At 41.2% G+C, this 24,776-nt stretch overlaps 1 long non-coding RNA gene across 1 annotated transcript; it reads right to left on the bottom strand.

Moving 5' to 3' along the window:
* Positions 1 to 319: 319 nt before the first annotated feature.
* On the bottom strand, positions 320 to 12,747 carry LOC125919412 (uncharacterized). The gene is made up of 2 exons (XR_007456768.1): positions 12,647 to 12,747; positions 320 to 495 (listed from the first exon to the last, which is right to left on the bottom strand). It is a non-coding gene; the product is annotated as an uncharacterized LOC125919412 (long non-coding RNA).
* Between the last annotated feature and the right edge of the window lie 12,029 nt (positions 12,748 to 24,776).

Raw genomic sequence — 24,776 nt, 5'->3', positions numbered from 1 at the left:
CAGCAATAATTATAATCAGAGCAACTCACATCTATTGAGTGCCTTCCCTGTGTGTGATACGGGGCCCCGTATTTTAGAAATCTTATTTTATTCAGTACTCACGATCACTTAGAAGATAGAAACCACTGATAGTTATGTTGCAGATGTGGGGACTGAAGATTCAAAAGGTTAAGTGACCTGTCCTGGGACATGAGGAGGCAGAGAGGGGACAGCTTTGTCTGATGCAAAGCCAAAGTCTGCACTGTTGGCCGACTTGGGTTGGTAGGTGTGAATGAAGGAAAAAAAGAAGAGTGGATGAAAATTCTTTCAAGTCTGAGACTGGGAGAAGAGTGTTTTATTCTTGATGGTATTGCAGGATTCATCAATAATTGTCTCTGGGATCTGGGTCTTGAGATGAAATGCTTCCCTTTACAATCAGGAATATCTGTTGGTGAACATTCATCCTTGGCCAGAACATGGAGCACTTTTGTCTTCATATTTTATTGATTCATCTGCCTGGAGACGAAAGGGCGAGAAAGAACATTTTTGCCTGTGACAGCCGTTGTGCTTTTTCTCCTGAAGAAGCAAAAGGAATTAGGAACTCAGTTAAATGTAGGAGCGATGATTGAGAGTGGGGAGAGGAAAAAGAGAGGAAAATGTCTCTTGGCTTTTCAGACCCTTCCAGCAGGAAGCAAAGAGCTTGATAGATTCTGTGCCACAGGAAGACCTAGTAACAATTTAATGGGTCCACTAGACAGTGCCATTAGGGGGTGACAGGCAGTATATAATTATTTTTAACATGCATGTATGGTTAGGGCTTGAAATGTATCACAGTGCTGTCCAGTACTAAAGAAGCATAGATAGACAATTCTCCCTGTGTATGGGGAAGGAAACCAGTCTAAGTAACCCACTGGGGATAAAAACATGAAGAGTTTAATGAAAATTAAGGCTCTGCAAGAGAAAGTGAGACTCTTTCTTAATAAGCCAGCTTTGAAGTATTTCAAGTTGCTCTTAGGAGGAAATGTATTCAGTTATTCACAAAACACTCGCTTGGAAAGAATTGTCTTAAGCTACATTTGCATCCTGTCTTAAGAACTAGATGGTAACCATGGCAGAGATTTTTGCGACCTCTTAACAGCCTCAGGAGACATTTATTTAAACATCACTGTGAGCGAAAAAATGAAATAACAAAATAGGTGAATAATCACTCCATAACCATGTATATCATTGCTCCTGCAGTTTAAGGAACACTTCCAACAACATCCTGGAAGAATATTATCTGTAGAATCTGAGACTCTGTTAGCATCAGGTGGATTGAAAACAGCCAAACTTTCTACATATTGTCAAAATATGTGAACAGGTCTCATGAGTAATTTCTTAAATGTCAAGATTAATTAGTGTCTCACAATAATGTATTTAAAAATCCATATGCCATTACACATCTAAATTTCCATAATTATCTCTTCCAGGATAATAATAAAAATTTGCCCCTCAAACTCATCCCTTTGGTTATTTAGAATCTTATGTCCTCTTAGTGGATGCGTAGGTGATTATATAATGCTTTGAATAGAATTTTTAGCCTAAACATATATTAAATTCTGTTTCGGGATGAAATGCAAACGTTTATAATTTGGGATTTAAAACAAATTTAAATTATGGAAGTATTTTTTAGAACCTTGGGCTCTGTATTTGATTTTATGAAAACTAAACAAAATTGGCCATAACATACTGACAAGTATTTTGGCTGTCTGTGTTTTATGTTTACAAAATACTAAAGATTAAGAAGAATCCTCTTCCTGCATCAAGAGACCTTTAAAATGGCTTTACATGTTTTCTACTTAAGACATGAATTGAGAGAAAGACTCCAGCTGTCTAGCTTTGACTTTAGATCGGCACCAGTCCTTCCACATCTCTCAGTCTCCGAATTGAGAGCTTCCAGGCTTGGAAGTGCCTTCTCTTCCCAGCCAGCACCCCTGTCTCATGGAAGAGGTTAGGAGTTTACGCTCTGGAGATTGGCTTCAGATTACAGATTTGCCACTTGTAGTTACGGGACCAAGAACAAACTCTCTGTATCTCACCATCACCGTCTGTAAAGGGAGGATGATAAATAACATCTATATTGTAAGAAAAATTGTGTGGGTTAAAGGAGATAATATGGGTACAGGGCTTGGTACAGGGTTCTTCCTGAAAAATGCCTGCAAACAGCCCTGTGCATCTTTTAAAATGTTTATTTTTAAACAGCTATTATTATTGTTAATAATAATAGTGAGAGAATAGAATCCACTGTCTTCACTTAGTCATTAAATCAACTTGAGTTGTTTCTATTTAATTTTGCTTTTGAAGTGGCATTTTGTATTTATTTTATTACATGAGCATCACACACCCATGGTAATAACAAATTTTAAGTTCACATAAGTAAGAAGGAAAGAATCACTCAGTCTTGCCATCCAGAAGACATCTGTAATGACATCAATACTTACACATGTGTGCCGCATGGATGTGTGTGCACGCGCGCACACACACACACACACACACACACACACACCTTTTTTCCCCATGAAGATATATGTCTCTGCAATGCATAATCACGTTTAAACCAAAGTGGTATAAACACTCTGTAAATGTTTGTTAAAAGCACATGTACTGGAATCAAATTGCCTTGATTTAATTCCCGACTTTGCCACTCAATAAACCATGTGATCTTGGGCAAACTATCGACCTCCATTGTGTGTTGGTCTTTTTATCTGTAAAAGGAGAATATCTATAGGATCTTCCTCAAAGTGTTGTGAGGATTAAATAAGATTTTATATAAAGTATAGCACCCTTAATTGTAGAAGTCACTATGTAGGATGCTTTTAAGGATCCCATTTCGAGGGCGTTCCACCAGTAAAATGCCAAGCTCTAGTGTGGATCTGTTTCCATTGCTACTCTTCTCTCTCTGCCACCTCGAGGACTTTAATTGTTCGCTTGCATGACCAGTGTTGAAATTTGTCTGAATTGTAAGTGACTTATTAATAGAGAAGTCTAATTCAGTTGAGACAAAATGCCCACAGTAAGATGATTTCTCCCAATTTAATCAGACTGGGAATAAGAACTGTGTCTTAGACTTCTTCATATTCCCCATGTGCCCACAAACTATGCTTTGAATTTTAAAATTTTGGTGCTTTTTAAAAGGGTACTAAACAAATCTATTGAGTAACATTCATGACCTCAGGAAAAGTTTACTGGGGGTCGTAAATGAGTAACTTGTCTTTTTTACTTTAAAAGAGGTGATTGAATGAGCTGATAACTTTTTTTTAATACAGTATTGCTTGAATTGCATTAGAAAAAAATTTTTCACTCTGCTTTCAGGCCCAAATAGCATTAAATGTCTTTTCTCCAAGTTGGCATTTGCTGTTTTCTATCTGTCCATAAAAAATGTAAGGCAAAAGATGAAAGTAATGCCCTAAAAAAATTGAAATCTCTCCAAAGGTGATTGTAACGAAAATTATCCATTAAACTTTATAATTAAAGCCCTTGATAAAATGCACATGTTAAGTGAGTTTTTGGAGGAGCCCCTCTTTCTTCATTCTCCCTTTTAAAAGATTAATTCATTAAACTGAAACCAATCAGAGGAAGAAAACCCTATACAGCCTTGAAATTTTGTTTGGAAACAATTAGGTTCTGTCTTTCCCAAAGTATAGATTGTGCAAGTAATGGGGAACTTGGCTAGAACAAGCTCGTTGACAAGATGTGGCTATTTTTTGACAATATTTGAGCTATTTTTAGTTATTGTGCTGTTTGTGCTTAATAACATTTGACATGAACATTCACTTACATGGAAGTTATCCTTTTAAGATATAATGAGGAAATAGTTGGCATTTGTTTTGGGAAAATATTCTGTTTTTAGTAAAAAAAAAAAAACCACCCTGTACTCAGAAGAGATAAATATCCTCATTGACATTAAGTGTGGAGAAATTGGCATTAGGAAACATAACACTTAACTTATAACACTACATGTAAAACTTATTCTGAAGAAGTAAAAATCTTCATCTACAAAACATGTTAGCACTTTTTTTTTTTCTTTCAAGTATATCCAGTCACTGAAAGTAGACTAATAAAATTTTGTCTGGTAGAGAAAATTAGGGGAATTGCTTTAATAAATAAGAACAGTTTTTAATTAACGCTGTCAGTAAAAGGAGTCCTTCTAAAGTCCTTGAAAATACTTAAAAACAGCTCCCCTGCTTCAAGAGATTGTTTCAAGTATGATCTTCCCCTCACTATTTTTTTCCTTCATCGGTAGTAGAAGATTGTTTGAGTTTTGTCCTTGTTAAGTATCGCACATCTCCAGCTAGTGGGGTATGAAGTAGTGAGATGTAACACTTCAGCATCTGGTGGGTCCATTGACTTCCCATAAGTGAACGAGTCGGCCAAATCAAAACGAGTTCCATCTCTGGATCTTGTTTCCCTGCACGTGGGGCTCACACTTCCCTCATGTCCTGGCTTCCTCTGAAGACCCCGAGAGCTCTGGAACTCCTGAAAGATTTGCCTCCCTGGGGCCCTGATCTGTACTCAGGGCCTCCTTCAATGGAGCCAATTGGGAATCTCAGCAGGTAAACAGGCTTGTCCCCAGCACTACAAATCCAAAAGTTGTCTGGCAGTCCAACCATGACACGTCCGGCAAAAGGGGCTGCTGTGTTCCTGCTGCTGACATGATTGGTTTAGGAACCCAGGCAAGTCAGATAGGGGAATGACTCATCAATAGAACCATCCGCAAAAGGAGGGGGCATCTTGACTGCCCTCTATTCTTTTCTCTTTTTTCTCTTTAGATTAGTATTCTCTAGGGGTGTGTGTGTGTGTGTGTGTGTGTGTGTGTGTGTCTGTTTTTTTATACCTCTGTCAAAAAGCCACACATATACAGAGCTTATAATCGCAAAAATAACAAAGTAAAGCATATACAAGGATTGTAATAAAATAAGAACAGTGCCCGGCCCTACCTTAGCCCAACTTATCTCCCTTTTCTAGTTCTTTACCTCAGAAGTGACTGCTTACAAATCTTTCAACTCTTCATTCTGGTATTGACTTTCCTATTTCTAAATAATGACTAATAATTAGTGTCTGTTTCTACAGATATTTCTTGATTTTCCAGTTTCGGGTATCGGCTACTGACTGCCTACAAACGTTTCAAATACAGTCTTATCACATATTTGGTAAAATACTTTTTAGCACTACACACACACACACACACACAGACAAATATTCTTCATAGTCGAGTCACATAGTATATGGATTACATGTCCTTTCTATTACAATTTGTCTTCCTCCGATGCTAACATTGTCTCAGTTATTTTTGCTCATCATTTCCTATCCTTTAATGAACCTCTAATAGTCACTAACATGTATTCAGCAGGTGCTTCATGCACAACATCGCTGTAAGTAATTTCTAGGTAGGAGGTTTGGAGACAGGAGGTGTTGCATGTCATGTCCCGGCAGAAAAGGATAAAGTCCAAGTTCCCTGCTGCGCCATAAAAGATCTGGCCCCAGGTTGCCCACCAGCCTCATTCCTTGTCTTCTCCTTCCCGTTACTTTGCAGTCCAGCCCCACTGGACTTGAAATTACCAAGCCTGCTCTTTTCCCTTGGCCTTTTCCAGCCCCACTGCTGCCTGAATCACTCCTCTGCCCCCCTTACTTGCCTTCTATCCATCCTTGGGTGCCATCCTCTCTAACCCCTAAAAACTGTTAGTGTCCCTCAGTGTGCACCTCCTGCAGCACCCTGTTCTCCCCACCCACCGCTCTTTTCAAGTTCATTATTTGTTTACGGTGGGTTTTTCTCACTGAACCATGAGCTCCATGAAGGTGAGTCCGAGTGGTCTTGTTCCCTGAGGAGGCTTCAGTGTTTGGCATCTAAATTTTTGGCTGTTTAATAAATTTTAGCTGTTGTAAGATGGGGTCTCTAAGGAGAATGACAATGACATAAATGCACATGACAACATTGCAGTGATTCAGAGTGAGAAAATCCCAAGTGAGGATAATGAGTTGTTTACTCACATGAAGTAATTCTGTTTCTCCTTTATAGGTTGCCTAACCTTCAACTGGCTGAGACTTGTTGCAATTATAAAGTGAGAGATTGGGCACTTGTAGATTGGGCAACCTGGGTGCAAGAATCTAGTTCTTATTCAGATTTTGCAAATGATCCTTGGAAGACTTGAAGAAATAAATTAACATCTTGAAGGGTCACTGTGGCTGGCTGTGTGTTCTCTAAGCTTCCATCTGCCATAACACACTTGAGGGATATGCCATGCCTAAAGCAGTGATTCTCTGGGCAGTGAAACCAGAGAAACCAATAAGGGCTCTACCTTCATGGAGCCTCCAGTCTATTCATGGAGACAAACAATTAGCAGCCCAGCACATATAAATATGGACTTGCAGATGGAAAAAACTGGTGTCAAATTGGAGACCAAATGGTCATAGGGAATAGAGAGGAAGTTCTACCTAAGTGGCCAGGGAAGGAGAGCCTGAGGAAGTGTCATTTAAATAAAAGGTCAGGGAAAAGGTATTCTCAGATGAGGGAAAACAAGTTCAAAGTTTCTAGGAGAGGCGATGGTTACGATGGTTATGTCTCTAAGACAACATGGTTATGTCTAGAAGCCAAAAGCAGTGCATTGTGGTTGCAGCAGAGGAATAAAAGGAAGAAGGGCTCAAAATCAAGTTTGAGAGACAGGCAGGAGTCTCATTATTTGGGGTTGGGAAGCCTGTGCTACTCAGCTTGAGGTCTGAACATGGGTTGCTAGTGGGCAAACTGCTACCCATCTGTGATAAGAAAAAGAGCTTGTGTGGATGTAAATCAGTTATGTCACCTAGAACACTGTACCGAGCTTATACAAATGCACACCTGCAGACACACGTTTAGCAAGACTTGCTCAATAAAAAAAGGAGTGTGCTGGTTTATATTTATGTTCTGATGTAAATTCCTTACCTTGTTGCAGACCAACACTTTGAGCATACAGTGGGCATATATTAAAAGATTTCCAGTGCCTGTGAATGTGCATTTGGTGGTGAGGGAGTTGGTGGTGGTGAGGGGGGGTGTTAACGCATGATCGGATTCACTTTTCAAATAGACATCTGTGGCTACAGAACAGAGAGTGGGGTAGAAGAGGCAGAAGAGAACAGTCAGGACCAGCATTCTAGCAAAGAGATAGATGATGATGACCCGAACCAACAGAAGTGGCAACAGAAGTGGAAGATTAGCAAACAGATCATGATGTATTCGGGGGTAGAATCTATAGGATGTTCTCATGGATTGGGGTATGGGGTGCTAAGAGGGCGCTTCAAACTTGGCTTCCAGGTTTCTGTTCTGAACAAGTGTTTGAATATTTATGTCCCTGACTGAGATAATAGCAGTAGGGGATGAATGAGTTTAGAATCAGGGAGGTGGTATGCATGGCTACTAATGTAGTAGTTATAATAGTGGACTTTTAAATAACAAGATCCTTTATGAAATCTCCAAATTAATAAATACTACCACAGCCCATATTTTTTCCCATAAACACTTTTTTTTTTTAAAAGCAGGAGAGAGAAAGATCAAAAGTTGTGTTGAGATACAGATACTGGGAGGCGTTAGGCTCACTCATCAGCTGAGGGATCTTTTCATCATAAGTGATTCAACTGTGTGACTAAGCCAAGTTATGCAGCTATCATGTTCTTGAGGGGTGCTTCTGAATGGCTAAAATTATAAATCTTCAATCCATGAACAGCAAGGGCATGTCCAGGATGAGGAATAAGTTTCATCCTAACTGTCAACCCTGAGTGCTTTTCGACCGACGCTCAGAGAACTCTTTTGAGGCTGTATCTGGAGTGCGTGAAAAAAGCACAGTCATTGATGCTCAGTGTGGACACTGGTTACAGGAGGATCTGTGGCAGCAGGTGGGCCTAATATTTGCTGACTCCCTGCATTTTTCAGGTACAGAAAACGAATTGGATAAATGCCTCAACATGTGGCACTGGCTATATCCCTTCAAATATTGCAAAATGGAACGGGCACTAAACTTTGAAGGGAACTGTCTATGTGATTAAAACTCAGAACGGGTTCCAAGAGCTGGAAAACAATGTCATTACTGTTTTCCTTCCACCAATCTATTTGAGTCAAAGCTGGTTGATACCTAAAATGCCGTCTGGAACGTCAATGCAGTTTTGCTCTGGGATCTATTACGGATGGAAAGACAGCCTGATGAAGACTGGGCAAATCCCACAGGTCTGGCTGGGCTAATTGCCATGGGGTCCAATCATATGGCTGCACCTGGGGATACGGTGGACCGTTCTTAGCTTCTCCAACTTTATTCTATGGACAAAACTGTATTGCTTTGTGTTTACTCATTTCAATTTAATTTGGCTTTGTCATCCCTCCTACTACCTCTGAATCCTTCCCAGCAAATGGAGGCTTTTTGCTTTCTAACCCTAAAGAAGATTTAGGGGACCACATGAAGTATTTGGGGTTGCCAAGGGAACTGAAGACTCATCTGGCTCGTCAGAGAGGGGCAGCATTTTGGTGGAACATCGGGAAGACTGCTGCCAACCTCTGCTCAGGTTGCGGAGACAGGAAGGCTGATGTATGACATTAGAGATGATTATCCAAGGACTCTGCCAAGACTCCATGGTAATTATTATCATGGTGAAGCAGAAGGGGAATAATGATTCGAGGAAGTTGATAGAACAAGTCGCGTAAGTTTTATGGTCAAAAACCACGAACAACCTCATTTTCCAGTGAGGAGAAGACACTGGTGAATTTTGTAATTTAGATATTTTGTCAAGGAGTTCCAGAATTCACTGTTGGACAAGAGGAAAAAAGAGGCCAAATTCAAAAGAATTACTTTTAATTCACCCTGAGATGTTTGCTGTGGGTGTGAAAATGAATTCAGATAGCAAGCATGTACCTGTTTGTTAATATTCACGTGGACTCATAGAGTTGGAGATGTGTGAAGTCATTCAGTTTAGGTGGTTTCAAACTTTTTATTCTTTATCATAGCCCAAGTTAAAATAAAAACTCCTTTTGTTCAACTTTTTTTCTAATGTTTATTTTAATTTTGAGAGAGAGACAGAGTGCAAGCAGGGGAGGGGCAGAGAGAGAGGGAGACACAGAATCGGAAACAAGCTCCAGGCTCCAAGCTGTCAGCACAGATCCTGACGTGGGGCTCGAACTCATGAACCCCAAGATCGTGACCTGAGCCGAAGTTGGACGCTCAACCGACTGAGCCACCCAGGTGCCCCTCTTTTGTTCAACTGGGAAGATTTTATTTATTTATTTGTTTAATGTTTGTTTCTGAGAGACACAGAGTGTGGTGGGGGAGGTACAGAGAGAGAGAGGGAGACACAGAATCTGAAGCAGGCTTCAGGCTCTGAGCTGTCAGCACAGAGCCTGAAGTGGGGCTCAAACTCACAAACTGTGCGAACGTGACATGAGCTGAAGATGCTTAACCGACTGAGCCACCCAGGCACCCTAACTTTTGTTCAATTTTAATACAAAACAGGTAAAAGCAAAGATGATCGTGCGGGAGATGGAGAGGAAAGTCACAAGCATGACCCATCTGGTTCTGTGTCCCTCTCACCCACTGATTTTTCCATGAGACGCCTCTGGTCTAAGGACTTAGTGTGAAAACCACTTATCTAATGCAACTTGCCTGGTTTGTAACAGGAGATAAAGTGACCTACCCAGAATCCCACAGTTAGTTACTTGGGAGACCAGATCCCTGTACAGCGATGTTTCTACTACGTCATACTTGAAGCGTTAGTGACAGTCCTCCTACATCCTGAGCCCCCTCTAACTTGTCCTGCTCCTCATATCAACAGGATTACATTTATTATCTTCCTCTTCCCGTGTTAACCAATGGACTTCATCCCATTACCGCAGTTCTCCTGACAGCTTACAGAAAAATATATCTGACTCCACATACCCATGAAAGTGGAGCAGGGAGCCGTGGATGTGCCTTCCTCAGCCAGGGCTCACAGTGACTGCTGCTCCTGAACATGCCCTGTGAAGGAGGGTTCCAGGCCACGACCACAGCTGGGTGGGAGGTGGGGAGGGGAGGGGAATCTGTCTTGTCTTCTATTGTGTTGCCCTGCCACGCGACAGAAGAGAGTCATGGGAATTTTCTGCAGGTCCCAGGTTGTTTGAATGCTGCCTCTCTCAGAACTGACATTGTGTTTGGCCTTTGATGAATGATTAATTTTCATAGCCTGTTTTGTGAGATTTTTAATCGCGTGTAGTTAATACACAGACTGTTACAAAGCATAATAGCATCTGTCACCTGAGTAAAAGAAGTGTTAATTTTATATGGACTTCTACTTCTAAGGATCAATGATTTTTAGAGATACATGTGATCATAGAGAGTTTCCCATCCATTTTTTTTTTCTCACATAACGAGGAAGTTGATGCCCAGAGCAGTGAAGAGCTGTGTCTATGATGAATCATGTGAATCAGTTGGTTTGAGGTGTGAACCCAGCCCTCCTTGCTCAACACCCATTGTTCATTCCACTTTGATTGGTTTGATTGGATTGAAAAAATATGCATTGTGTGTCCTTTAATGCAACATATCTGTATGAGGGAGGGAGATTTTCCTATTTTCTTGACGGAGAAGGGCAGACAATGAAAACTCTTGAAGAGCTGGGCTCTTCGGTTTTTTTTTTTTTTTTTTTCAAGAGATGGGCACCCTAAAAGCATCGTTTGCCAGCCTCTTTGGTAATTTTTTTTTTTTTTTTTTTTTGTCCACAAGAGCAGTCACTGTTTTATGCTGGGAGTTTAGGTATAGTCAAGGGTACTGGCTATAATCTTTAGGTTAATGACGGCCACCCTTTATTTTTAACCTTGAACAAGATACAATTTGATGCAATAGTTCTAATGCTGTCAGAACTCTGGCGTGCAATTCCTTTGAGCTAATTTGTGAAGTTCAGACCCACAGCTACTGATGTCACCATCAAATATGGGCACCATCCGGCCCATGTGGGCCATATGGATCTATACAAGTCGATCATCTCTCTTGGAGAGATGAAGTGACCCATATATGACAATGATGAGAGGGATGTTTCTTCATGGTATTAACTTCATCCTTGAAGAGAAAATTGTTGCTATCTTTCTATCTTTGGAGCCAATCTGTTAGAGATGAAAAGTTTGTGCAGGAGCTGGGTGATCTGAGTCTGAATCCTGGGCCTGCCTATTACTGGCTGTGTGACCATTGTTGAGTTAGTTAGCCTTGCTGTGCCCAAAGGTTTGTATCACAGAATAGGTTAATCTGAATAAACATCTCAAAATGTTTCTGAAGATTAAATGAGTGGATACGTACAGCTATTAGAACAGTGTGCCATGTAGTAAGCACTTAATAAATATTATTTATTATTACCTTCATATGAATTAAAGGCATCTGCTAAACTCTAGGTAAACATCAAACTTCTAATTGTTTAAAATAAATATGAAATAATAAATATTTGCTATATTTGTTGTTTGGAACAGCTGTATTTTGAGATAATTTGTTATGTAGCTATGGCTAACCAAAATACACACTAACTATGGTTAACAGTCACCACCTGATACGGATATTGTTGAGACAGAGCAGGTCTGATATCTAATTCTTGTTCTTTCACATACTCAATAAGCATTTACTGTGTGCTGGGCAGTGTGGACACAAAAGTCACTTTTAAAAAAGACACTGTCTTTGCCTTCTGGGGAAAGGCAAGCTTGCAAAATGTGTGGCAAACGTATTCATTCAACGTCACAAACTTACTTTAAACTATGACTTGTTATAAGTGTTTAATTTAGGTAGTTTATTAAATATACGATTAAATGTCTTTGCTCTATTAAACAAACAAATGAAAACCCCGTCTAGACATTGAAATGGATTTCAGCTGTGGTCTTACTTTGGATGTTTAGGAAGCTCTAAGGAATCACCCAAGCACTGATGGCCTCTTCTGGGCAGGCTTTTCTTGTTATTTAAAGCCAGAGATAGGGGAAGTCTGTTTTCTGTGACTTTATTCATTCGGTGTGCATTCTTGAGTGTTGTTAATAGGGCACACCCCAGGCCAGGTGACTACGGGTGGAGGAAAGGCAGGCTGAGGACAGAAACCTGATTAAGACATGGTGTCCACTCTCAGAGGGCAACAGGAGGGAGGGGGAGAGGTGGGGATTCAAAGAACGTTGAGTGGTCCTTGCCTTCAAAGGGCTCACTGTCTTGAGACAGATAAGGTCAGTAAACAAATGGTGACACAGCAGGGAGAGAGGTGCGAAGTGCTGAGGGAAGCACAGAAAAGGAAGTGACTAAGACAGCCTGACGGGACCCAGGGAAGTTTCAGGCAGGAAATGGCACATAAAGTGGGTCAAAGGATGACTAACTGTTTGCCTGTTGGAAGAGAGAGGGTGGGTTTTAAGGCAGGGAAACTGCATGTGCAAAGGCACGGAGACACAACACTCAAAAGTTGGCAACATTAGGACTGTGTGAGCAATTCAGAAAGAGTATGGCACTGCCCTGCTTCAACGACACATCATTGCCCAAGTTCCTTAGCTTAGCTGGCGAAGCCTGGCATGAGACGGTCCCTGCCCACCTGCGCAACCCCGACACTTGCTTCACAACCGCCAGCCACATGGGCTCCTTTTTGTCTTTGGATCATCATTAGCGTGGTTCTACTTCAGATCTGCTGCACTTACTACTTCTTTTCTTGGGAACATTTCCTCCTATCTGTTTGCATGGCTGATCTTAATCTTCAGGTCTTACCTCCTCCGGGAGGCCATCCTCAGGGCCATTTTCCTTGAAGCAAGTCCCCTAGTATTCCCTATGACAGCACATGTCACATAGGAGGCATTGTGACCTGTACCTACCTGCCACTCAGGAATGTAGCATGAGACCTGGGAGTAGGCACACAGACTGTCTTGCTCCTGTTGTCTCCCTAGTGCCCAGATCGGTCTTTAATGCTCTGCTTGATAGAAATGTGTTGAATGAGGAAAGGAAAACATCAATGAATGAATGGATGAATGGATAAAAAACTTGGAAAAAAAAATTCGTCTGGATATCTGCCATTTGCTTCTCCAGGTTCAATTTCCATCCTTCATCAAATTCTGTGTCATGGAAGGAAACTGTGTGAACCACATTAATATTCACCCTTTGGGTTGGATTCAGCCACAAGGGGGCAGCTAAGAGAGAGAAGGGATTGATGCCTTGAGCATTCTACACCTCTCCTCTGTTCGTGTCTGTAGGGGATCTCCTCACACAGCCTCTCTTTCTAGGGAAGGGTAAATGCCTTCACCCTTCCTCACTTTAAGGGGAGTGACACCTCCTCTTATCTTTCCATGTCGCTACCCTTGTGGTTTCTCTGTAGTCTACCTACCACTTTGTAGGTAGTCCCTCTATTAATCTTCTTTCAATGTACCTATGCTGATCTGTTTCCTACTGCAATCTGGGAAGATACAAGAGGGCTGGGACAAGTTGGGAAAGGCCTTGCATGCATCGAAAGAGCTCAGATCATATTCATTTGGAAATAGAGAGCCATGAACAATAGATCTTTACACAGAGCTTTAATATAACCCGAAGAGTGAGGCAAACACTTGGGGTCAGTGTAGATCATGTTCTCCCAACCTTTGATAGTGCATCTCATCAATGAAAACTGTTTGAGCCTGTCGTGCTAATATACACATATCCGCTTATTTGTAAATTATATACATCCATGCTTGTATTAGCATGTATACATTTATATAGTGTAAAATATAAAAGTAGACATTAAAAAGCACAGAATACAGATAAAATAAACTGTATTTAAAAGATTTAAAATTAATTTTCAATCTTTATCTCACTAAAACCATACCATTACTGCTCTGATGGCTTCATTTTTAAGGGTCTCGCTAAAATTATAGCCAATATTTTGATATAAACTTAGAGTGGTGTTCATTGTCAAGGAGGGTGCATAAAAATCCAAATTCCAGGGACACCTGAGTGGCTCAGTCAGTTAAGCAGCGGACTTCAACTCAGGTCATGATCTCGCGGTTCATGGGCTAGAGCCCCGCATCAGGCTCAGCGCCTGGAACCTGCTTCAGATTCTGTGTTTCCCTCTGTCTCTCTGCCTCTTCCCCACTGGCACTCTGTCTCTCAAAACTGAATGAACATTAAAAAAAAAAATTAAAAGGGGCGCCTGGGTGGCGTAGTCGGTTAAGTGTCCGACTTCAGCCAGGTCACGATCTCGCAAGTCTGTGAGTTGGAGCCCTGCATCAGGCTCTGGGCTGATGGCTCGGAGCCTGGAGCCTGTTTCTGATTCTGTGCCTCCCTCTCTCTTTGCCCCTCCCCGTTCAAGCTCTGTCTCTCTCTGTCCCAAAAATAAATAAAAAACGTTGAAAAAAAAAATTAAAAAAAAAAAAAATTAAAAAAAAATCCAGATTCCAAATCATCTTGATAACTTCATGGGCTTCAAAGGTGGGCTAATCTCTTGTCAGATCTAATTATATTATAATGTATTAAACACATAATTTGGCCCACATGATTAAATACAGACCAAGAACCAGGAGTTTTATCTCATCCTAAAAGAAAGACCCAGGGCTTTTGGGGTCTGATCTAAATAAAACTTCAGAACAATCCTGCAAAACAACATTATTTTTACCTTTCTTATAATGAGGAAACTTTTTGCAAACATGGAAAGATCAAAGAACTCGCCCAGGAGCTAGTAAGTGTCAGAGAAAGCTTTAGCCTGCCTGTGCCCAGAGAACTTGTCCCTAATCTACCATATGATGCCAAGAAAGAAGAGGGAATTTTGGTATGCTTTTATCAGATGGCCTTGATTTTCTCAGTAAAATAGAAGAAGGGGCTTCCTGGACTTAAAAGGCTATGTTCAGATGAAATTGGAGTGAAATGTGCTGATTACCCAGCTGGAGGGCAGAGCACCTTTGAAATTGTTATCTTTGCTCTTCTCCACATTCAAAACAAGAATCTGACATTCTCTCCATACGGTTCACTCTTATTCACTCTAACTCCATCATGGTTTCTCTGTGGTTCCTTCCTCCCCAGCTGGAGCTTTCTTTTGCTTGGCACCAGGTAATTCTCCAAGTGAATACGAGCTTGGATGGGGAAAAAACAAAGAATGCATGTTTCCTTTATTTGTTGTTTTTGGTTCATTGTTTCTGGACCCCAGTTGCAAGATGTTGAGGTGAATGTCACATGATGCCAAGTTCCTAGAGGGGAAATGCTGGGAGATCACTCAAGAAAACATTTAAAGGAGGCCACAATTATGAGATATATAAACCTTGATGAGACTGTCTATTCTGCTAGCTGGGCAGATGATGCTAATATCAGAGTGCTTCGGGAGCTCTGGGCACCATCATATCCAGTCAATGAGTCTTAAGTGTGACCACTCCCTGTCTTCTCTTACAGAGACCCGGCACTCCGGAAGGTCATAACTATTGAAAAGGGTTCAGGGATGAGGGGATGGGTTGGGGGCGGGGGGGTTTCCAGCACAGGTAATAGGAAGATACCAGCTGAGAGGGTAAGTGTGTGGAGAGTGAGGCGGGAACTTGGGTGAATTTTAGAAGAGGAGCCATGGGAATTGTGACCAAGGAGTCAACCAGAAGGGAGCAAGATGATCTCTGAGTTACACATGGAAAGAACCCTTCAAATGTCCTAGCTCTTTCCACATGCTGTTATATGCACCTCTAGAGAAGGCTGGTAGAGAAACAAGCCACTTCAGCTCTTGATAAATACATTTTCAAAGATTATCGTCTAGAGTGGGAGAGAAAACAAACAGAATTTGTGCCTGCAAAGTAATTCATAGTAATCCACTGGGATGCCGTGGGAAATTCAAAGCATTATGTTAAGAGTGTGGAAAAGGTAGCACTTTTAATATATTTCCTATTATTTCTGACTGAATAGGTCAAGCAGTAAACGCTGTTGAATACTGGCCTTTTATTATGGCTTGAGAAATTTTGGAAAGCATTATGATTCTTTAATAAACCCATAGAGTATAATGTTTCTATGAGGGTGTATACTCATGGGTCTACACACACAAAGGCACACATCAGTGTAACTGGGGACAAAGAGCCACTGCCGTCTTCCTGCAATGGGCTGTCAATCTCCTGCCAGCAATCAATAGTACAATCACTCTGGGCCCCGCATTGGAGAGGCGAGCGGAGGACGGACTGAGGTGGGAAAATCTGAGTAGTTAAATGCTTTTGGAAAAACCCACTAAACCTTGAGACCTGTCCACTCTCTCCCACATCCAGCCCTCACCAAAGCTAAGCTCTTCTTATATTTAACCCCTGTTGACTCTGTCTTGTGTTTCCTCAGCGGCCACTGTAATACCTTTAATGCGGGTTTTCAACTCCAACAACATACTCCTTCCCACTTTTTCCTACCCCTCCTTCCACCCTGTTCATCACAAATTACTGGCCTCCTTCTCTCATAGCACATGACCTGCTCACTTGTTTTCCTGGGAAGATTTTCTACTTATCTTATGTATCTCCCTTTCAAATTCTTCTGTTTTCTCACCTGCGTCTTCTCTTCCTCTGTCAGGGTGCTCAGTCATACCCCACTGCTGGTCCCATCTCCATTTTCACCGATATCATTTCTTCTAGAGAGTATGCTTGCTTCTTTCCTTCTACTTAAAATATGTTTCCTCTTGAAATTTCAGTTTTATTGTTCCAGCTACCATCTCAATTCATCACTAACCTTTACTGCTGAGGTTTTCCAAAAGCATGTGTTTTACAGGTATCCATCCTCTTCCATGACTCATTGACTCTAGCTCTTTTCATTCTTTTAGCATCACATGTAGAATGGTTGAAGGACAGAGGGGTGTTTAGTTTGGAGAAGTGAAGGCTCAATTTTTCCATGCAATCTGTGTTCAGAGATATAAGGGACTCTCCAATGGGAGAGATTACTTTTCTTACCAGCCTGCAACAGAGAATTTGAATTAACAAATAAAACCTACAGAGAGGCGAATTCTCAATACAATGTCAGGATGTATTTTATTACCACTGAACTTATCCAGAGATAAAATGGGCTGCCGGTGGGTAGCAGCGGGTTCCTGCTTCTGGAGGTTTTCACATTCAGCTTAAATTGTAATAGAATCGATTTGGGCACCAAATGAGCTCTTAGACTGGATGTCGGTTTCCAAATCCTGAAGTTTTGTGATTATCGTGCAGTCATTTCCAAATATCCTCTCATTTGACCTGTTTGCAGCATAAGCCATCACTGTGTTTTTCTTGTTTTATCTATATACAAACATAATAATGGTCGTTACAAGGATGTTAAGCAACACAGAATGCACAAATGTCTAAGCCCTCCTACTTCTTGCCCATTCCTTCCCATGCCGTGTCATTCCTGCTGGCAGCTTGAGTTGTTAGCGAGATATGTAAATATCCTTCTATTTAGCAGCATATGCATCCGTAATAAAATGGACTTGTACTCTATCTGCTGCTTTGCAACCTACTTTTTTCTCACCATGGAATAGGATGGGTCGCCTTCCAGGGCAGTATATGTAGCCTACCTCTTTGTTTTGATGGCTGCATGGAATTCAATAGTTTCAATTAGGGGTGGGCAAACTTTTTCTTAAGGGATCAGAGAATACATATTTTTCACTTGTGGTCCCTATAGGCTCTGTCCTAATTACTCAACTGTGTCGTGTATCATGAAAGTAGCTATACACAATACATAAGTGAATGGATATGCCTGTGTTCTAATAAAAATTTATTTATCCTAAAATTTGGATGTCATAATTTTCATGGGTCATGAAATAGCATTCTTCTGATTTTTTTTTTGCGATTTAAAAATATGGAAACCATTCTTAGCTTGGAGCTGCATAAAAATAGGCAGTGGGCAAGATTTGGCCCATGGGCTACAGTTTGCCAATCCCCCTACATACGTCATTAGGGAGGATTATTCATTCTTCACATCTTGTGTAGAGTGAGTGCCCTTAACTTAAGTACCTACCTTCTTCACTCCCTCACTAACTTCGCCAAAGGAGGTAGAGTGACTTGATATGATTGGTGAGCTTAGAGGAGAAAGTCAGTCTGTCCTTTCCTCTTTTCTTCCTAGTTGGGAACCAGCTGCCTATAGGGAATGTACCAGCAGGAGGCACCCCCTGGACCAGTACTGCATGATGAGCATTAGTATGAGAATGTCCATTTGCTTTTCTTGTTCAGATATAAGCCACTTTGTCCACTATCAACTTCATCAATAACAAAGGTGATATTTTGGTGTCTAATCTTTCTTGCTTATTTGCCTCCCCCCCCCCCCCAATTGATTTGGACACGGAATAGACATATTACTTATCAAGTAACTTATTTAGCCATTCCTCACCACTTTGACACTAACGCTTCCTACACATTTGGGTAGCCATTCATGATCTAGTCTGTGGACTAAGTCTTTATTCTTTCTTGCTTATCATGCCATGTAATCAAAGGACACGTCTTGTGGGTCTTTCTTTGAAAACCCTCATAGATATCTCTAGAGATGGCCAATGCAATCTCCATACCCTCATATTTTCCTTCTTCTAGATTTGTTGCTGCTATCACCAGCTTAATATTCCTACAGCACATCTTTGAGATGTCAGATACATCATACGTTTGCTCAGAAACCTTTAATGAAACTCTATCAGTCATCAGATAAAGAATAATTTCTTAGATGACATTCAAAGCCTTCTGTACTTTGACCCTTATTTATTGTTTGAGTTTTACCTTTCATGATTTTAAAAAAGTGTTAATATGTGTGAGATGTTTATCATAGTGCCTGGCATATAATAAACCCTCAACACACGTCAGCTGAGTTGTTCCATTACTCACACTCCAATCACCTTCTAGTCATAGTGACAACTTGCTATTTCCCACACAACTTGCTTTTATTTGTGTATCTCCTTTTTTTCAAGCCTTTTCTTTCAAGCCATTATCTCTGCCAACTGAAATATTATCCAACCTCCAAAGCTTCCCGGATGAACCTTCTTCTCTGTGCATTATAATCTTATACTTTCAGCACTCAATAAAGGTGAGTTCTTATAGAGTACTATTTGAAGGCCCTGGGACTCTCAAGATGACAATTATGTGATGGAAACTGACAAGTGAGGAAAATGTTGCTACAGAGTGTGTGATGGTTAATTTTCTGTGTCAGTATGACTGGACTAAGGGAAGCTCACATAGCTTGTAAAACATCATTTCTGGGTGTGTTGTGAGGGTGTCTTTGGAAGAGATGAACATTTGAATGGTAGACTGAATAAAGAAGATCAACTTCACCAATACAAGTGGACATCCACCACTCAACCCACTTAGGAGTTGAATAGAATATCAAGGCAGTGGAAGGGACAATTTAACTCTGCTTCAGCTGACCTATCCATCTTCTGCTTTCTTCACATCAGTGTTCCTGGTTCTTGGGCTTTTGGACTCAGACCAAGATTTAAACCATTAGTTCCCTAATTCTCAGGTCTTTGGACTCAGACTGAATTACGCCACCAGCTTTCCTGAATCTCCAGCTGGCAGACAGTAGATCATGGGACTCCTAGGTCTTTATAAATATGAGCCAGTTTCTACACTAAATCACCTCTCATGGCTATCTCTATATATTTCATTGGTTCAGTTTCTCTGTTTCTCTGGAGAACCCTGATTCATATATAGAATGTTAGATGTGAAATAATATAAGTGATTTGCAGGTAAAATTTTGCAAATAGTAGGGAGTGATTCACAAATTACTGTGATGAATATTTATTGAATGCTTATTTTATGGCATGTTTTGTACCACGAACCCCCTAGTGGTTAAGAGTAGAACTGACCCTATTCTCATAAGGAATTTACCATCTGCAGGAGACAGACATTAATCAATTAACCTCACATATGATATGAAATTTAAACTTGGGTGAAGGTACTGCAGGAAGGTACATGGTGCTGTGAGAGGGTAAGATAGAGGAGCCTGACTGTCATGGTGGAGTGGACCTGGAGGGAAATGGATGGGTGAGAGAGACGTTTTAGAGGGATAGCCAGCAACATAGTAGATATGGCTGCCCCCTTCATTCCATCCCCTATCAGGGCTTTCGAGGAGGAACGGGGATTCAGCATGTAGGTATGTAGGAAGAAGGGATTTCAGATTGAGGAAATAATTTATGCAACTGCACGGAAATAGAACACAGCATACTGAATCAGGAATTGCAAGGTATTTAGTATGGCCAAGGTGGAAGGTACAGGGAAATGGTACGGAACGAGGCAGAAGAAGGAGGTAGGGATGACCAGGTCAGGAAGGATCTTGTATGTTAATCTAAGGAGACTGGGCTCATCATGCAGATAGTGGGGAAACACTGACTAACTTGAAGCAGAGGAGTTACAAGGAAGTTGTGTGGGAAATGGCCAGCGGCAGAGGGATGGGACAAGTCTGGGAAAAGGGAGGCCATTTAGATAATTACTACAAAATCCCAGAAGGGAGGTGCTGAAGGCCTGCTCGGAAACTTGGGCATTGAGATCTTGATGTGTTACTTGCATTGAATATTGTCAAAATGAGGGAAAGATTTTGTTCTCAAACTTTGCTGGGAATGGCTTTTGGGATCTAGGTTTTCAGATGAGTTCATCCAAAGATGGGTTTCCACGATTATTTACATTTGGATTTTCCAGTTGCAGACCTCAGAAAGGATTTGAATGTAAGCTACTTATTGGGGAAGTGACCCTAGGAAGGGTTGTTAAGGCAGTGGAGAAGTAAAACAGTGACAGACAGAAAACATCCAATAAAGAATGTGTTAGAGATGAGATTAGTGCGGTGGGCAATTGAGAGTCAATCCCTCTAGGGATCTCTGGAAGGTAGTATAGACCATTCGTTCCAGAATTATCCCATCTAATGGTGCTGGAGCTTATGTGTTGATTCAAAATTCTATTGTTACTTGAGGGATGGCTCTTCTGGACTGCCTGTTTGTAGTAAGAGTGGGCTCCAACCTCAGATACAGCCATAGGCAGTGGGAGGTCAATGGTATTTTTCTAGGCTTCACCCTAGATTTGTGGTCTCACATGAAATAAGTCTTTGAAGTGATCTGAGAAATTCCAGGCACGTTGCAGGAAATTTCTATGTCACAGGAGACTTTTAAAAAAAATCTTTGGCAATCTATCTTGTGGACTCCACTGAAGTGTTTAACACTGGGTACAACTATGGTTCATGTAAGTAACTCCACAGAGTATGGAGATCAATAGTGAGAACATTAAGAAGGCATTTCTTCTGGTGGGAGAGATCTAAAGGCAGAACAGGAGGCACAGGAGGAACTCTTACAGATTACATGTCACTTACGTGCTAGGACAGTGCTAAATAATTTCATATACCTTATCTAATTTTATAAATTTAGTCATAGCAGCCACCTTGTGAAGAAGTCATCGTGCATCTGTTTTGCAGACGCGAAAATTGAAGGAAACTAAAGCTTGCATGGTAAAGTGATTTGCCCAGTATCACGTAGGATATCGGTTATGTTTGGCCACAATAATGCTGCATAGCAAAACCCACAAACAAAACCCAGTGCCTTAAAATAGTGTTTATTTCGTTCCCCAGTCTGCAGGTTGATGATTTAGGCTGAACTCAGCTGGGCAGTTCTTCCGGTCTGAGCTGGGCTCACTTAACATGCCTGGACATCAGCTGACTGCCAGCAGATTGGGATTGCTTTGGCTGGGATGGCTAGGATATCTCCATATGCTCCCCTCATCTTACATTATCTAGTAGGCTGGGCCGGGTGGGTGCTCATGGCAATGGCTGAGTACAAGATCACAAACTGAAATATGCAAGCACTTGTTCAACCTCAGCTTGCTACATGTCTGATAAAAACCTGTTGGCCAAAGAAAGTCGTATGGTTGGGACGACAGTCAGACCTGGACACAGAATTGAATTAATGTCATCAATCTACCGACTTGGCCAGTAGGTGTCACCTGAGGCTTAAACCCAAAGACTGGCAGGCTATTTGTTGTGCACCATGATGCTTTGCAAAAGGAAGTCCCTTGTTATCTGAATTGGGCCTAGAAAATGTCATTACTGGTTTCAGACAAGGTGCATTTATTTAATTCTTTGCATGTTTGTATTGCTTCCAATTCACCCTCTGACCCAAGATTAATTAGACTCTATTTTTAAATTTTTATCTTTTGTTTTGTAAAGAGAGAACGAGTTAGGAGAGAAGAACTCCAAGGCCATTTTTACTGATTCAAAACTTAATTCAGTGACCACTGGGCTCAAACCTTCCTGATGGACCATGATGGATGCGTATAGTTTTATTTTTCAACAGTCATTTTGATAGTTCTAAGAGGAGGGGTAAGGAGATGAGTATGGTTAATTTGCATTTAAAAGAACTTTCTTAGAGTTCAATATAAAAGGTCAGAAATATTCGTCCACCAACCAAGATAGTGTAGCTAAGGAGTGCTGGGTTTGTTCCCACTGCCCTGGGAAGCCTTGATTTAGGAATGCATTCTTCCTTTTCCTTTTAAAGAGAAGTTGTGACCAACTCTTTGTGACCTGGCAGGAGAAAAGAATAAGATTTGACCTCCTTTTGTTCCAACAATAGCCCGCAACTGCCTCATTCCATTGTCTGAACGTGCATCAGCTGTCATTCATCAACTGTCCTTCCAGGACAGAGCTGCATTCTCCTTGTGTTATCGCTCTGCTATGTGGTGTCCTTTTTCATCTGGTTTCGGAATTTAAAGGGGGAGAAAAAAAAAGACCATGAAAAATGTGTAAGTTGGATGCTATTCATTCACTTATTTATAAATAAATGGAAACTGACAGGCACCTCTTCAGAAAATGTTTACTATATGGACAAGTGTTGATGACATGGGCTGAAAGACACAGTCTGGTGCCACCAGGACCAGCTGCTCCTTCAGTAGTTACCATTGTGTAGCCTCGCTTTCGTTTTGGCTTGGCACATGCATTTTCAGCCTGCCTTACATTGTGTCTCCAGGATACTTTATCTCTGGCACTGTCTACCAGAGACAATAGATGGGCCTTTTGACCAGGCCTGAAAGCTTGGGCTTTGTGTGCTCTTGATCTCTGGTGTTACCGCTGCTTACATAATGGACCTTGCCTGATGCCAACGGATGCATCTGCTGTTGGCCCAGTAACTTTGCTTCATGGAAATGGCACTCGTTTTTGTCCTCATGCTGCTGTGCTGACATTTGCTAAGCCAGACGCATGTTTTTGTTTTGGGAGGAGAAGGAACACTGCTCATTGCTTAGCAAGGGGAGCAGTGGATTAAGCTGTTGGATTTATAGTAGATCTCATACTGGCTCAAATCACAGATCCTGGGTGATCCCTCCTCAACTCTTCTAAGTGGTGCCATTTGGGAGGCTGTTGGGGAGTTGGTGGTTGGATTCCTTGAGGATGTGTTGCTCCCCTGTACGAGCTCTAGCTTTTTATGGGTCTGTTACACAGTTACAACAGAAGAGTTAAGTCCTTGTCTATCAATCAACCAACCAACCAACCAACCAACCACCAACCAACCAATAACCATATACACAGTAGCCCTCGAATGCAGGGAACTGTGTTGGCTTCTGGAAACATAAAAAGGCATAGGTTAAATCCTTGCTTTAGAGGTCTACAATTTGATTCCGAAAAATTATGCACACACATACACACACATCATCTATCTATCTATCTATCTATCTATCCATCAATCATTTATCTATCTATCTATCTATCTACATACACACACACACACAAACACAAATTACACACACACACATAAGGTATGGTTTATTGCATTGTGGTGGGGAGGGAATTCAGAAAGGGGAGATCATTGTGAGTGGAAATGTCTGGGGAAGGCTTCCTCAAGAGAAACGAAATTTAAACCGAATGTGAAAGACCAACTGATACGTTGAGGGTTGAGTGAACCCAGATGGATAAAAACACACAGTCATAAACAGAGCTATTCTTGGATGTACAAAGGTTGTTTTAGAAAAACACCCTATGCCTTTAAACATCACATTTTTAATCCACAGGATGCACCATGTCATTTGTGTTTATTTGTGGTATTCTCTAGAGACCTCAGTAAGTTGAGGGGAAAGACCTTACCATCTTCTGTTTATTAACCACCATTTATTAACCGCCTTCTGTTTGCCATGCACTGTGCTATCTGCTTTAGTATGTTATCTCATTTAGTTATTTCGCAGTCCTGTGAGCCATGCACTCTTGTGCCTCGTTATAGATGAGGAAACTCAGGCTCAACGTGGTTAAATCACTTGCCCAGCTCTCATGGTTTTCCAGTGACAGCTCTCTGCATTATTTATACACAGCCAATAATCTACTCGACTTTTAAGGTAGTCGAGAGAGTAGCAAAATACAATATCAAGGCTGTTTCCAAACAAATACTTACAATGCTGTCTCTGAGGTATACGTTGTCAGTAATGACAGAAATGAATTATGTGGAAAAAAAGAAAAATAACTGCAAAAAGAAATAAAATAAGACAGTTGATGGGTATCCTTTTGGGACACAAATGCCATAGAGCTTGTCATGCAGCACAGGTGAGCAGGATGTGTGTGCGTGCGCCCATGTGTGGTGTTGGGGACTAGAGTCTTCTGAATGTGGTACACTGCACATTTTGGGGACTTACTGATACAGTCAATGTCTGAGGTCTTAGAATTCAGTCACAAAGTGATGAAGAGCACTTCCACTCAGACTCTCAAGGTGACAGATGCTCTATAGTTAAAATATTGCTGTGGGAAAACCAGAATAGATCCACTGTACCTAAAATAAGAAGCCAAAAATACAAGGGAAAAAATAGAAAATGGAGACTCAATGGCAAGGCAGAGCATTATATGTGAGCGATGGTTCTCCGATTTTCTTGGGTGGGTCATACTCAGTTCCGGACCGTCTGT

This window comes from Panthera uncia, chromosome B4 (assembly GCF_023721935.1).
Source record: "Panthera uncia isolate 11264 chromosome B4, Puncia_PCG_1.0, whole genome shotgun sequence".
Taxonomy (NCBI): domain Eukaryota; kingdom Metazoa; phylum Chordata; class Mammalia; order Carnivora; family Felidae; genus Panthera; species Panthera uncia.
This window is presented reverse-complemented; position numbering and strand designations above follow the sequence as displayed.